Below are 12,543 nucleotides of genomic sequence, written 5' to 3'. Positions count from 1 at the left end.
TTTCCTTTCCTTCCCTTTCCCTTTTCCTTTTCTTTCCTTTCTCCTTTCCTTTCCCTTCTTTTCCTTTCCTTTCCCTTTTTCCTTTCCTTTCCTTTCCCTTTTTCCTTTCCTTTCCCTTTTTCCTTTCCTTTTCCCTTTCCTTTTTCTTTTCCCTTCCGTTCCCTTCCCTTTCCCCTTCCCTTTCCCCTTCCCTTTCCCCTTCCCATTCCCCTTCCCTTTCCCCTTCCCTTTCCCCTTCCCCTTCCCTTTCACCTTCCCTTCCCTTCCCTTCACTTCCTTTTCCCTTTCCTTTCCTTTCCTTTCCTTTCCCTTTTTCCCTTCCTTTCCTTTCCTTTCCTTTCCTCCTTTCCTTTCCTTTTCCTTTCCTTTTTCCTTTCCTTTCCTTTCCTTTCCTTTCCTCTTTCCTTTCCTTTCCTTTTTCCTTTCCTTTCCTTTTTCCTTTCCTTTCCTTTTTCCTTTCCTTTCCTTTTCCTTTCCTTTTTCCTTTCCTTTCCTTTCCTTCACTTCCTTTTCCCTTTCCTTTCCTTTCCTTTCCTTTCCCTTTTTCCCTTCCTTTCCTTTCCTTTCCTTTTCCTTTCCTTTCCTTTCCTTTCCTTTCCTTTCCTTTCCTTTCCTTTCCTTTCCTTTCCTTTCCTTTCCTCTTTCCTTTCCTTTCCTTTTCCTTTCCTTTCCTTTCCTTTCCTTTCCTTTCCTTTCCCTTTTTCCTTTCCTTTCCTTTCCCTTTTTCCTTTCCCTTTTCCTTTCCTTTTTCTTTTCCCTTCCGTTCCCTTCCCTTTCCCCTTCCCTTTCCCCTTCCCTTTCCCCTTCCCTTTCCCCTTCCCATTCCCCTTCCCTTTCCTCTTCCCTTTCCCCTTCCCCTTCCCTTTCACCTTCCCTTCCCTTCACTTCCTTTTCCCTTTCCTTTCCTTTCCTTTCTTTTCTTTTCTTTTCTTTTCTTTTCTTTCCGTTCTTTTCTTTTTTCTTTTCTGTTCTGTTCTTTTTTCTTTTCTCTTCTCCCTTTCTTTCTAGTGTATTTTCTCTTTTCTTCTTTCCTACCCCTTTCATATACTTTCCCCTTTTCCCTCATTGAAAATCCAACTATCCCTTCACCCCTCAATCCCACCCAGACCTCCCACCATATTAAAACTCTTCACCCTTAGTTATTAATCCATTAGGCATCAAGACTGACCTCCTACCCCAACGAACCAGTACCCAGCACCCAAGCGAAGGGACACCCAGTCAAACCCACACCTTACCCTCACAAGAAAAGGCAACCAACTCCCCTGCAGACTCATGCTGCACTGCCCTCCCTACCAAATTCCCCTACCATGGACTGTTACTTGAAACTGGACTTAGCTCTAAAAGTATCCCCAATGCAAGAACTCCTACAAGACCTCCCTGCCACAAATCCTTTGCCAATCTTAAGAAGGTCAGTGGGAGTGATGGAAAAGTTCCTGGGAACCCACACACCACAAGAAAATCTCAAAAGACAATGGGGAAACCTATTCTTCCAACATAAGTATAAGACCAGTATTGCACCACCTCTTTACCTGCTTTCCCCCAAAAGTAAGGTAGTCTCATGCATCACATGGTTCCTTTAATTATTTTGTTAATTCATTTTTAAATGTTTGTTCTACGTATACATATGTGAGCACATATTCTTTTATTCCTAATTTTATCTTGTTTGGATGTGTGACCTGTTTCTGTTTTCTTCTCTGTCCAGCCCCAAATGCGCCAACAATATAAAGTAGCACCATTTCTCCCTGCAAAGGCACATAAAAAAGGGGAAATCTTACATATAAAAAAGAGCTCTTATCTACTAGAGATAAGAACTCATACTTGTTTACAATACAAGGATATTTCCTACCTTGAAAATATGTCACGCGGACCCAACTTAGACCTCAGGTGATTAGACACCATCCTTCCAGCCTTGAACCCTGAATCCCAGACATAGAATCGACAAAGTTCTTTACAACAGCTCCAGGAAACAAATACCATCAGGGACATCCTTAATACCGCTGGGCCACCAACAAGCGCCAGCTCTAGTATGATATCCAGACAACAAAGAAAATGGGAACAACTTGACCTAAGAACAGGTTATCTTACCTCACCAGCTAACGATAAGACAAAATTAGAAGACTTGTCACCCTTTGGTCTGTCCAAAAGACAAGATCGTGATTTACAGATGACTGGCTGCTAGAACCATGACTAGACTGAATATATCTTGAGACCAATAAAAAAGCCCTAGTCTAGGGTTTGAACTATGACCTGCACAATAACCATGACCCCCAGTTCCAAAGGTCCAGCAGAGACAATCACAATAGAATGGGGCTTCTGGAAACACAATGAAAGACACTATCCTAGGTTCCATTCTAGAATCAGTGCAAAGACCAAGACCACCAACCATAGAAGATGGATTAAAATGACACTGAGGGAACAGAACTTCTAGAACCACAAAGAAAGACTTTATCATAAGTCCCACTCCTGGACCTGTGCAGATACTGAGATCTATAGATACAGAGGTCTTATTTCATCACCCAGGAGGAATTGAAGTTTTCCAAACACCATGAAAGCACCACCGATAGAGTAAATGAACCTGAATGGAGTCTATAGTTAATCCCGTGACAATATGCCCCAAGGGTGGAGAAACCTCATAGTGCTAAGGCCAAGTGAATTCCTTTTCGAATGACCCCAATATTTACTGTACCAGTGCAGGAGGGAAAAAAAGACAAAAAGTACAAAACATTTTTATCTTTTATATATTATATTTTTCTTCATTTATTATTATTATTATTTTTATTTTTATTTAGCTATCTACTTTTTGTCGATTTCTTTGTTTTGGTGTGGCTATTGAAGTTGTTGTCCCCATTTATATTCATATTGTTTTTTTCTTCTTTTCTTTTCTTTCTTTTGGTGCTCTGCCATGTTTTTTAACTCAAGACCATGGCTTTTTTTGTGGTGCCTATCATTATCACTGGAGTGCTCACTGGATATTTGACTTTTCTTTTTGTACTGTTGGGGTGTTTCACCTTCTTTTTCTCCTGCATCTCTCAAACTGATGACGAGAGCCTCTAGAAAGATTCCCCCTATTTTCGGCATATTAGACTTTTATCCCAGTTTATTACTTTTCTCTTCCTCAAATAAAACCACATAACTTGAACTATGTAGTCCTTCCTCCCAGTTAGAGGGGGAAATAAGGGAGGCACCAAGACCAAGACTACTAAGTAGTAAGCTAAGTACAGAGGATACCACAATTTCTCGAAGCCCCGGGGGTGAGGGAGGAGGATATGGGAGGTAGGACAAACATGGAGGTGTAGGGAGGACAAATTGGTGATGGGAACCCCCCTGATTTTATGTAAATGTGAACTTGTAATATTATTGTCAACAATATGTAATCCACTACGATCAAAATAAAAATTATATTAAAAATATAAAAACAAATTAAATTCTAAATATTTTTCAAATGGTTATGAAAACTCTAGTCACACCATGTCATTTGCCAAATGTGTTGTACAAGGAAACAGACTCTTATGATCCCTGCTCAGACATGAGATTCTACTTTTTTAAAAGTGATTATGTCAGTTACCAGATTCCTGTCTCTTGTAATAGCCACTGATATGCAGTTGGCCTGAATACTGTATATACCATCATACTTCAACTCAGTATGACAGTAAGAGGATCATGGATTATTGGGAAAACACAGTAGACTTGCTGAAGGCTTTCACAAACCATTGATCCATATTCACTGCAAAGTACAACAAAGCAACCAGCTTGAAGTGAATGTCTTGACAACAGAACTCAGTGTTCACTCATGGCTCTGTGCTCTGGCATCACTCACAGCTTTGTTTTGGAACAACTCATGTTGTTAGGATTGAAACCAGGTTGATTGCATGTAGGTAAGTGCCCTACCTGCAGTACTATTACTCTGGTCATGGGTTCAAAACATACTTCAAAGGCTTATACTTCAAAGAGAAATGAACCATTGGGTATCTACCAAACAACTGTTATTTCTCAGTCAGGAGAAACAGAACACCTTATTCACCTTATTCACTTACATGCTTGGCATTTATTATCACTCTGGAATTTTTTATTTATTGACAAATAAGGGAGTTAATTCATTTGGGGTTTTATGTCATAACTAGTGGCACTCAACTTTTGATCACATGTCACTTGTGGAGGGACTGGGGAGGGTAATAAGTGCTGGTGTCAATCTTGAGTTGGTTGCAATTGATACAAAATCCTTGTCCCTAGTTATTAAAATGGGTGTTATTAAAATGGCAATGGAGGTCATCTTAGCTACATGCTATATTGCAGTGTAAGGGGCTATTCTGCCATATGAAGTATATCCCAGACCCCGAACTCTACAAGACCTTTAAGGAGAGATTGACCCAATTGGAAGAGCCATAAGAAATCTGCCAGAGACTGCTTTGTATTATGTAAGAAGGGAAGGCTATGGGGGATGCAGTGAGTGATGAAAGAGCCAGAACAAAGTGAATTGTGGGATGACAGAAAGGCAAAGTGTCTTCATAAATACTCTCTCCAGTGCTTGCTTCAGCAGCATGTATAGTACATTTGAAAAGATACAGAGAAGATTATCATGGCCCCTGCACAAGTATGGCATGCATAAATTCTCACTTTAATAGATTCACACCCTCTTCCCTAAAATTTTAATGACTATTTTCTTTGTCCTAAAGGACTTTTATAAAGATGCTGATTGGAAATGGGGAGAGTATCTGGATTTGTTGGCGTATTCTGCATATAATTTTATATATCATTTTTGACAGAAACAGAGGGAGATTGATGCCTATAGAAAAGGAGAAGGCATTATGACTGATGGGGAAGGAGAAAGTGTGATGTATACATATCACAAGGAATGAGTGCCATGAGTTGCCAGAAGCTGGTGACCAGTCATAATATTTTCCCCTACACATTGTAGAGGTCCATAATTTTAGGTATCTGTAACCCACAATAGAGTAAATTGTTAGAATCACTAGATACGTGGCAATGATTAAAACTGCACCTAGACCCTAACACACACTTCATTGTATATTCAGTTTCTGAGTCTGTAATCTTCGGCAGGATCATGAATTATGTTAGAGGATGTCTAAAAGAGACCAATGTTATTTCAGTGAGTTTCTTCCAAAAATGGCAGATTGTTTATGAAGTTGTCACAATGACACATACTTATTGTTTCTAAAGCTTTTGAAAAATATGTGAAGGATCATTAGCCCTACAGGTGGATTTGGACTTTGTTTGTGCTATGTTAATTACATGGCCATACTCTGTAATATTCTGACTGAGCCCTTGTATTTACCTCAAATGGGGATTAGACTCAAAATTGTTACATATATTTTGGATCCTTTTTAAAACTGTTCCTGAACTGGCAGATGGAACTCAGTAGAGCAGCTGTTCCATGAAGTACAACTGATTCTCTTGAGGCAAATGTCTTGAATAGACTGCTCCAGGGATGTGGTACAAAAGAGGGTGACATCTCCCCATAATTACTGGTTCTTAATCAGACTTGACTCAGGACATCCTTCCTCCTCAGAGAGAAAACTCTAGTTAGAGGAGTGATGATTTATCAACACTGTGTTGCTGCTGAGGCATTGCTAAGCCCCAAAGTTCATGCTTATCTTCTCACTGGTGCCACAATCACCTATGGCAAAGATTCTGTTGTGTTCTGCCACCATGCAGAACATGTAACCCGGTTCCTCTTGTCCTATATAAGCATTGTTGGAATGTCATCACCTTGGGACATGTTCTTTTCAAGTCAATAGGGAATATCCTCAGTCCCAAATGCACTGGTTTGACAGAAGCTGAGACTTGGTTGTTAAGAGGGTTGAAAATATGTCTAACTTATTGGAATGAAAAATGTGGAGAAGAAATCCATATGGTTAGTTGTGATTTCATGAGGGTCGTACTTTAATTGCTATTGGTCTTGAACCATCTTTGACCAGTGAATATAACATCTTTTCTCTTACCCCAATCAACAGTTACAGGAAGGTTTTAATTTTTTTTAAAACCTGAACATACTTTTTACAAATATTCCAAGGATGGAAAAATGAGCCATAAGATACGATTATGTATTTAAATTTCTCTCATGATCCCTGTGTACCTAGGTTGCCATGGATAACTGGGCTCTATTTTCTCAAATTGACTGTTGACAACCCTCAAGGGCTACTGCATGGTAAATTCTTTCCAATGGAATATCAGACATGATAGAATAAAAGTAGGCTAGCAGAGAGGTGCAGGCAAACTTGTTTATTCAAAAGGATATTGAAACCTCTGCATTTTCTAGAAGGATCTCTTGATCATTGCAAGACTGATAAAGAGATTTTTATTCATCCAAAAGTTCGGTTTCCTGAAATATGAAAAGAACAAAAGTTAAGCTCAACTATGCTGCTGGAGAGTGAACCTGCCAACAGGTTGTCCTCACCAACTAGGATGCCAATAATATTGTAACTTCCCAGACAACAGGGAACTGACGAGGACATCTGATACAATTCCTATGAACAAATTTTACAGTACTAATACACTCGATAGAGGACTGAGGAGTCCTACTCATATTCCAGATGTTCCCAAAGAAACTCATGTATCTGAGAGAATTAGTGGGTGACTATTGTATAGAGCAGCCCACAAATTGTTCAATGACTTTTGGGTTCAAAAAGACTCTTAAAAGTGTTCATGACTGATGGTGTTGTAGTGATAACACATCAGGTAGGGCGTTTATCTTGCATATGGCTGGCCTAGGTTTGACCTTGCCTCCCACATTCTATCTGCCCTGAGTGTTCCAGAAGTGATATTTGAATGTAGAGACAGGATTTAGCCCTGATCCCTGAGCTAGATATGACACAAAAACTGTTCAGGACTGAGCAGTTGGGAGAGAGATGAGATGGTGGTTGGTCTGCTTTCATGGATTCATAGCTATCAATATGAAACTATTATGAGGAACATATGCTTTTCATGAGTTCAGCACTTCACATTTAACAGAACTTGGATTTTCCTTCTGGGAACAGTTTGTTAAGGCCCCAGAACTTCTCCTGGACCTGAGCAAGTTGCCCCTGCCTAAGGCTTTGTGCAGCCTTCACTCAGCTAGTTGATAGGTATATTTTAATGGGCCATGCTCTCAGAGGAGAGCACAGGTAAGGTTTTACACATGTAAAAACATGCACAGCCCATGAACTTTTTTCCCTCTCTCCGCTGCTAAACCTTCCATGTAGAAAAAAAAAAAGTATGGCCACTGTTCTTAAAATTAACACCTTTTTACAAAAAAATTTAACCAATACAAACCTCTAACATCTTTAACATTACTTTAGCAGGTCGAAATTGACCCAGGTATGTTTTCAATAGATTTTCTCCGAACAGGTCTTGAATCACATTTTCTGTTAATTGAGCTGAAAGGTAAGAGGAATAAAAAGCATGAGGAGGGCTTTTGGGTTCTGAGAAAATTCTGCACATCATTGATATAGAACCTTGAGCAGAATTCTTCCTTTGTGCAGAGTATCTGGAAAGAACTCTACTGTATCAGTGGGAACAATAGCATATAAAAGGATCTCTGAATGGAATACACACAAACCATACAAGACAACATCTGTCACCTCACACTTGGACAGAGAAAAATCTAATAATAGCTAGTAGTTATATCCTTGCATGATAACTAGAACTCTACAAGGGTACTCACCCTGGTAGCAGGAAAAGGCCAGAATAACCAGCAGGACAGACAGGAACAGCTTCATGGCAGTTAGCTGTCAACTTAGAGCAAAGAAGGAGCAGTCAGTAACTGGATTCAGAATCTGGGTAACCTAGGTCTATTTGTACCTAGGGATCCTCCCTGGAACTTACTACATGGACACATATATTTCTCAACTCTGATTTTCAGCCTTGTCTTTCCTTCTTGAGTACTTATGTCATTCATCAGCAGCACAGTCTGCCAACTTTTGGTCAATATTCCCCATGATTGGCATTGCTGGAACCAACACTTCTGCTTTACTGAGATCACCCTATTTGTTTGAATTGCCTATAAACTTCAATTGTTCTCTGTTTATTTGCTTTTGAGGAAAATTGACATCTTGAAGAATGGGGTGGTGTGATCAAAGGGAACAAGTGAAACAACCAACAGATTGTCCACATCACTGCATCTCCACTTTCCCTGCCTTTGTATGCCAGGCTCGATTGTACCCATGCATAACCTTCCACGTCTGCTTCCAGGAAGTTTTGGAAGGCCAACTTGGAATTTCTAGAGTCAGAGGGCATTTTAATTTGTTAGCCACAGTTGGAAATGATCAGGTTTTACTCTTGGCTCTGTGCTCAGGAATTACTCCTGGCGATGCTTGGGGACCATATAGAATGCAGGGAATTGAACCCAGGTTGACTTTCTGCATGACAAGCATCCTATTTCTTGTATTATTGCTCTAGCCCCTAGAAAGGGCACACTTATCTCAAAACATGGCCAGAAATCAGGGCCAGAATGATATCACAGTATGGAGGGTGATGGCCTCTAACACGGTCGACTGGGGTTTGATTTAGGGCCTCCCATATGGTACCTTGATCCTGTCAGGAGTGATTTCTGAGTGCAGAACCAGGATTAATCACTGAGTGTGCTGGGTTTGACACCAAACAGATGATGACAACAACAACAATAACAACATGGCCAGAAATGGAGGCAAAGCCTTGCCAAGGTGTAGGGGAGGGCAGGTTCAAATGTGAATTATCGACTATGCAGACAAAGGGAACTTTGACATAGAGTTTTGTGACATAGGGATTGTGTGGGCTTCTAGATTTCAGGCATGACAAAGAGAATTTGTCCATTTCCACCCAGTGTATAGCCAGTCAATCAAAGCAATGATTTCATTGTTTCTTGCAGCTGCACTGTATTCCATTTTGTATATTTACTGCATCCTCAGAGTTTATTTATCTGTTCTTGGATAGCTGAACCGATTCTGTGTCTTAGCTATTTTACCATGTGCAATAACACCTTTAAGGTGGAAACTATAAAATAGTGTTTTTTCATTTTGGAGTTTGGATCACACTCAATACTCAGGTGTTACTCCTAGATCTACACTCTAGAATCATTCCTGGCAGGCTTGGGGGAACCATATGAAGCCAGAGATCAAATTCTGGTTATCCCTGTGCATAGCATATGCCTTCTCCACCATCCCTAAGCTGGGGTGGGGGGTTCAGTTACAGCTTGTAGCCACAAGCTGCCATTGTTTCTTTAAGGACGAATTGGTGCAGGGATTACAAGTTGACTTGGATCACAGGCCTTTGGCCGGACATAACTATGATCAAATAAGATCACACCTGGCTTGGAAATGGTGCTGGAGCATTGAATGCCTGAAGCAACTGTACTATAAACAACTTGGTAACCACAATATTAAATCAAACCAAACCAAGGGGGAACTGGAACAGTATAGTGGGTAAGGTAAGTTAGCCTTGCATGCTCAAACCCTGGCATCTCATAAGTCCCCCAAGCACCTCCAGGAGTAATTCCTGAGTACAGATTCAGGAGTAATCTCTGAACATGGACTGGTTTGGCCCCAACCAAAAACCCAAGCAAGCAAGCAAAGAAAAACAAAAACAATAAAATTATGTTTTTCAACAGCAGAGCTTTGGCCAGTGTGCTTTAAATAAGAAACCAAGCACTGATCATTTTTTTTTTCACTGACCTGGTGTGGCGGTGAGGTGGGGGCTGGGGAGAGCCCCAAGGGGCTCTCGATTCTGGAGCTCTGGGGACAGTGCTAGGTGGGGAGTTTGACTAGGGCAAGACACCCATCAAAGGGTAATGCGGATGTCCCAAGGCGAGCTCAGAAACCTTCACTGGGGCAGCAGGGCCAAAGCTGGCTTGATCTTGATTTTCAGTCCCAATACAGACCACAAAAGTGGGACCTCAGGATCCTTCTGGTCTTTGGGCTTTTGAGCAGGAGAAAGGTTTCTGAAAGAAAAGTCACCTCAGGGATAACTAACTGGCTTGTGGTGGCCAGGCATTCAGAGCAATGTCGCATTTTAATCCCTTGATGTTGGCTCTTCCTGTCATTGTGACGCAGAATTCACCAAGTTCTGGATTGTTTACCCACTAAAAGGGAAAGTGATCTGGGCTTAGAAGGTCATGAGATAGGTTAGTCTATTTTTAATTTTTCATAATAATATCTTTATTGAAGCACCATGATCACAAACATGAGACAGCTCAGTTGTACCCAACTGTTGATGTGTCGTTGCCATGGGAATCCTGCTGGGCACAAGAGAAATCATAGGTTCAGACATCTGGTAGATGTAGGAGCCTAAGGGGCGTAGCTACCACTTGTGGGATTAGGACAGAAAGGCTCAAAATCAGAATCATGCCCAGGCGGAATGGTATGGCAGCACCTTGGGGGGCGGGCCTCCTGGGAGGGGCCCACATAGCCGGTCTCCTGCCTAACCCCAGCTGAACGTTGGGAAAGGGGTCTGGTGCAGAGAGCCACTCTTGGGAATAAGGCCTAGGTGGGAAGGCAGCTGCCCTCTTGCCCATCGCTCAATGTCCTGGGGGCACCTGGCAGTAAACCATTCCTAGAAGACCTGCTTCAGGGTGAGGGTTTCTTTTATTATTTTGGGGGCCACACCTGGAAGCGCTCAGGGGTTACTCCTGCCTCTATGGTCAGAAATCGCTCCTGTCAGGAATCGATCCTGAGTCCATCCTGAGTCGCATGCAAAGCAAATGCCCAACCACTGTGCTGTCGCTCTGGCCCCTGGGTCAGTGTATCATCTATAGCAGAGCAGCTCCCTCACTGCAATCTACTGAAAGTCAGCCATAGACACAGGGTTTGTAAAAAATGGAAACAAAAAGGAGTAAAAAAAAAAAAAAACCAAACACCAAGCACTGAGGTTACTCACAACTATATATATAATGTATAAGTATTTATATACATTATATAGATCTATATAATATGTGTAACTATATAAATGATATATAATATATGTTTATTTTGCTTGTTTTATGCCACACCCAGTGATGCTCAGGGTTACTACTGGCTCTGCACTCAGGAATTACTCCTGTTGGTATCTGGGGGTCCATAAGGGATGCCAGGTATCAAACTCAGGTTGACCTCATGATTGCAAGTTCCTGCACATTGTACTCTCTCTGGCCCCCCTCACAACTTTTTTTTTTAAAGAAACTGACATGACACAGAGAGGGAAGGGGTCTACCTTAACTATTAAGAATGTTAGGAGAGGCTGGGGCACTAGGGATTTGCCTTGCATATGGCTGCCCATATGGTCTGCTGAGGCTGCCAGGAGTGATTTCTGAGTGCAGAGCCAGAAGAAAACCCAGAGTTAGATAACTGAATATGCCTGGAGCCTGTAGTTAGTTTTATGCCAGGATACTTCATGGGTAAGTTCTCCCTGTTCTTTAGGCCAAAAGTTTTTTTTCTAATTTCCCCATATTTTTTTGTGCCTATGCAAACAACACAACAACTAAATAATTGTTACACACCCTTTTTATTGTATTTTTAATCTTTTATCTTTTAAAAAAGAGCTTGCTAAACTTTCTGCTTTTGTATTAACGATGTTATTGGAGATACAATAATTTTCACAAATATACTTGCTACTGGGATTTTTCTTCTTTCTAGTTTATACTCTTCCATTTTATTTTTTAAAATTTCTTTCTATTTTTCTATAATCTTGTTTTCCCTTATCTTGAAAAAACTGTATTATGGTCAGTTTGTCAACTAAAAGCTTTCTTTTTCTGAAGTTAAGCAGGTGTTCCAAGTCAGTCCCTGAAGAGGTTGACTGATGGAGAGATGAAGGATGAGGTTTTTTCCCCTCCAGCTCAGAGCATGTGTCTGCCACCCTGTCCAGCCTACGGTTCTGAGGTGAAACAGCGGGTAAACAGCTCGCAGACAGTTAGGCTTGTGGAAATATTAGCTTTATTCAGTGGACAAGACTGAAGTCCAAAGACTCACCATAAGTTCCTGCCAAAAGCCTCCCCCCCCCCCCGCCTTCCATAGACCCTTGTTTTTATCCCCCAGAATCAGGTACCACCCTAGGGTGGGGGCAGAATGCCAGGTCACACCCAAAGGTAGGGCACAATCACCATCAGGGTAGGGTCAGTAACATAATAATCCCCTAAAATATTTACATACACAACAATTCCCCCGTTTGTTTACTTACCATTTTTGCCCTTGTTTTGGGTTCCCAAACTCTTGGATCTGCCTTCAGCAATTGCTCCTGGCGGGCTCAGGGAAACCATATGGGATGCAGAGGATTCAACTCTGAAGATCTATATGTGCAAGACCAATGTCTCTAAGCTTGGGATGCAGTTATGGCTTTTGACCACAGGCCATTGCTGTTCCCTTAATGTTTGACTGGTGGAAAAGAAAAGATAGAATTTTTTGGGAGGTAGCACTTTTTTATAAAGTTTTTAATGTAGGTGAACACATTTGCGCTATATGGTCTGTGTCCTCCGAGTTTTTTTTTAATTTCCTTGGGTGAGCACGGGGATGAAACCAGTAGACATCAGTTCTCCACTGTACCTCTGAAAACTTCATTTAGCTCAAAATTTCTTTTATGTCCTCTTTCCCTTTTCTTTCTTTT

General features: G+C 41.2%; 1 non-coding gene across 1 annotated transcript; it reads left to right on the top strand.

Annotated features, from left to right (window-relative positions):
• The first annotated feature begins 4,521 nt into the window (after positions 1-4,521).
• Positions 4,522-4,628, top strand: LOC126019971 (U6 spliceosomal RNA). Its single transcript, XR_007499567.1, has one exon. It is a non-coding gene; the product is annotated as a U6 spliceosomal RNA (small nuclear RNA).
• The last annotated feature ends 7,915 nt before the right edge of the window (positions 4,629-12,543 follow it).

The sequence above is a fragment of the Suncus etruscus genome, chromosome 9 (assembly GCF_024139225.1).
Source record: "Suncus etruscus isolate mSunEtr1 chromosome 9, mSunEtr1.pri.cur, whole genome shotgun sequence".
Classification (NCBI taxonomy): domain Eukaryota; kingdom Metazoa; phylum Chordata; class Mammalia; order Eulipotyphla; family Soricidae; genus Suncus; species Suncus etruscus.
Note: the sequence above shows the minus strand (reverse complement) of the source record. Positions and strands in the feature narration are given on the sequence as shown.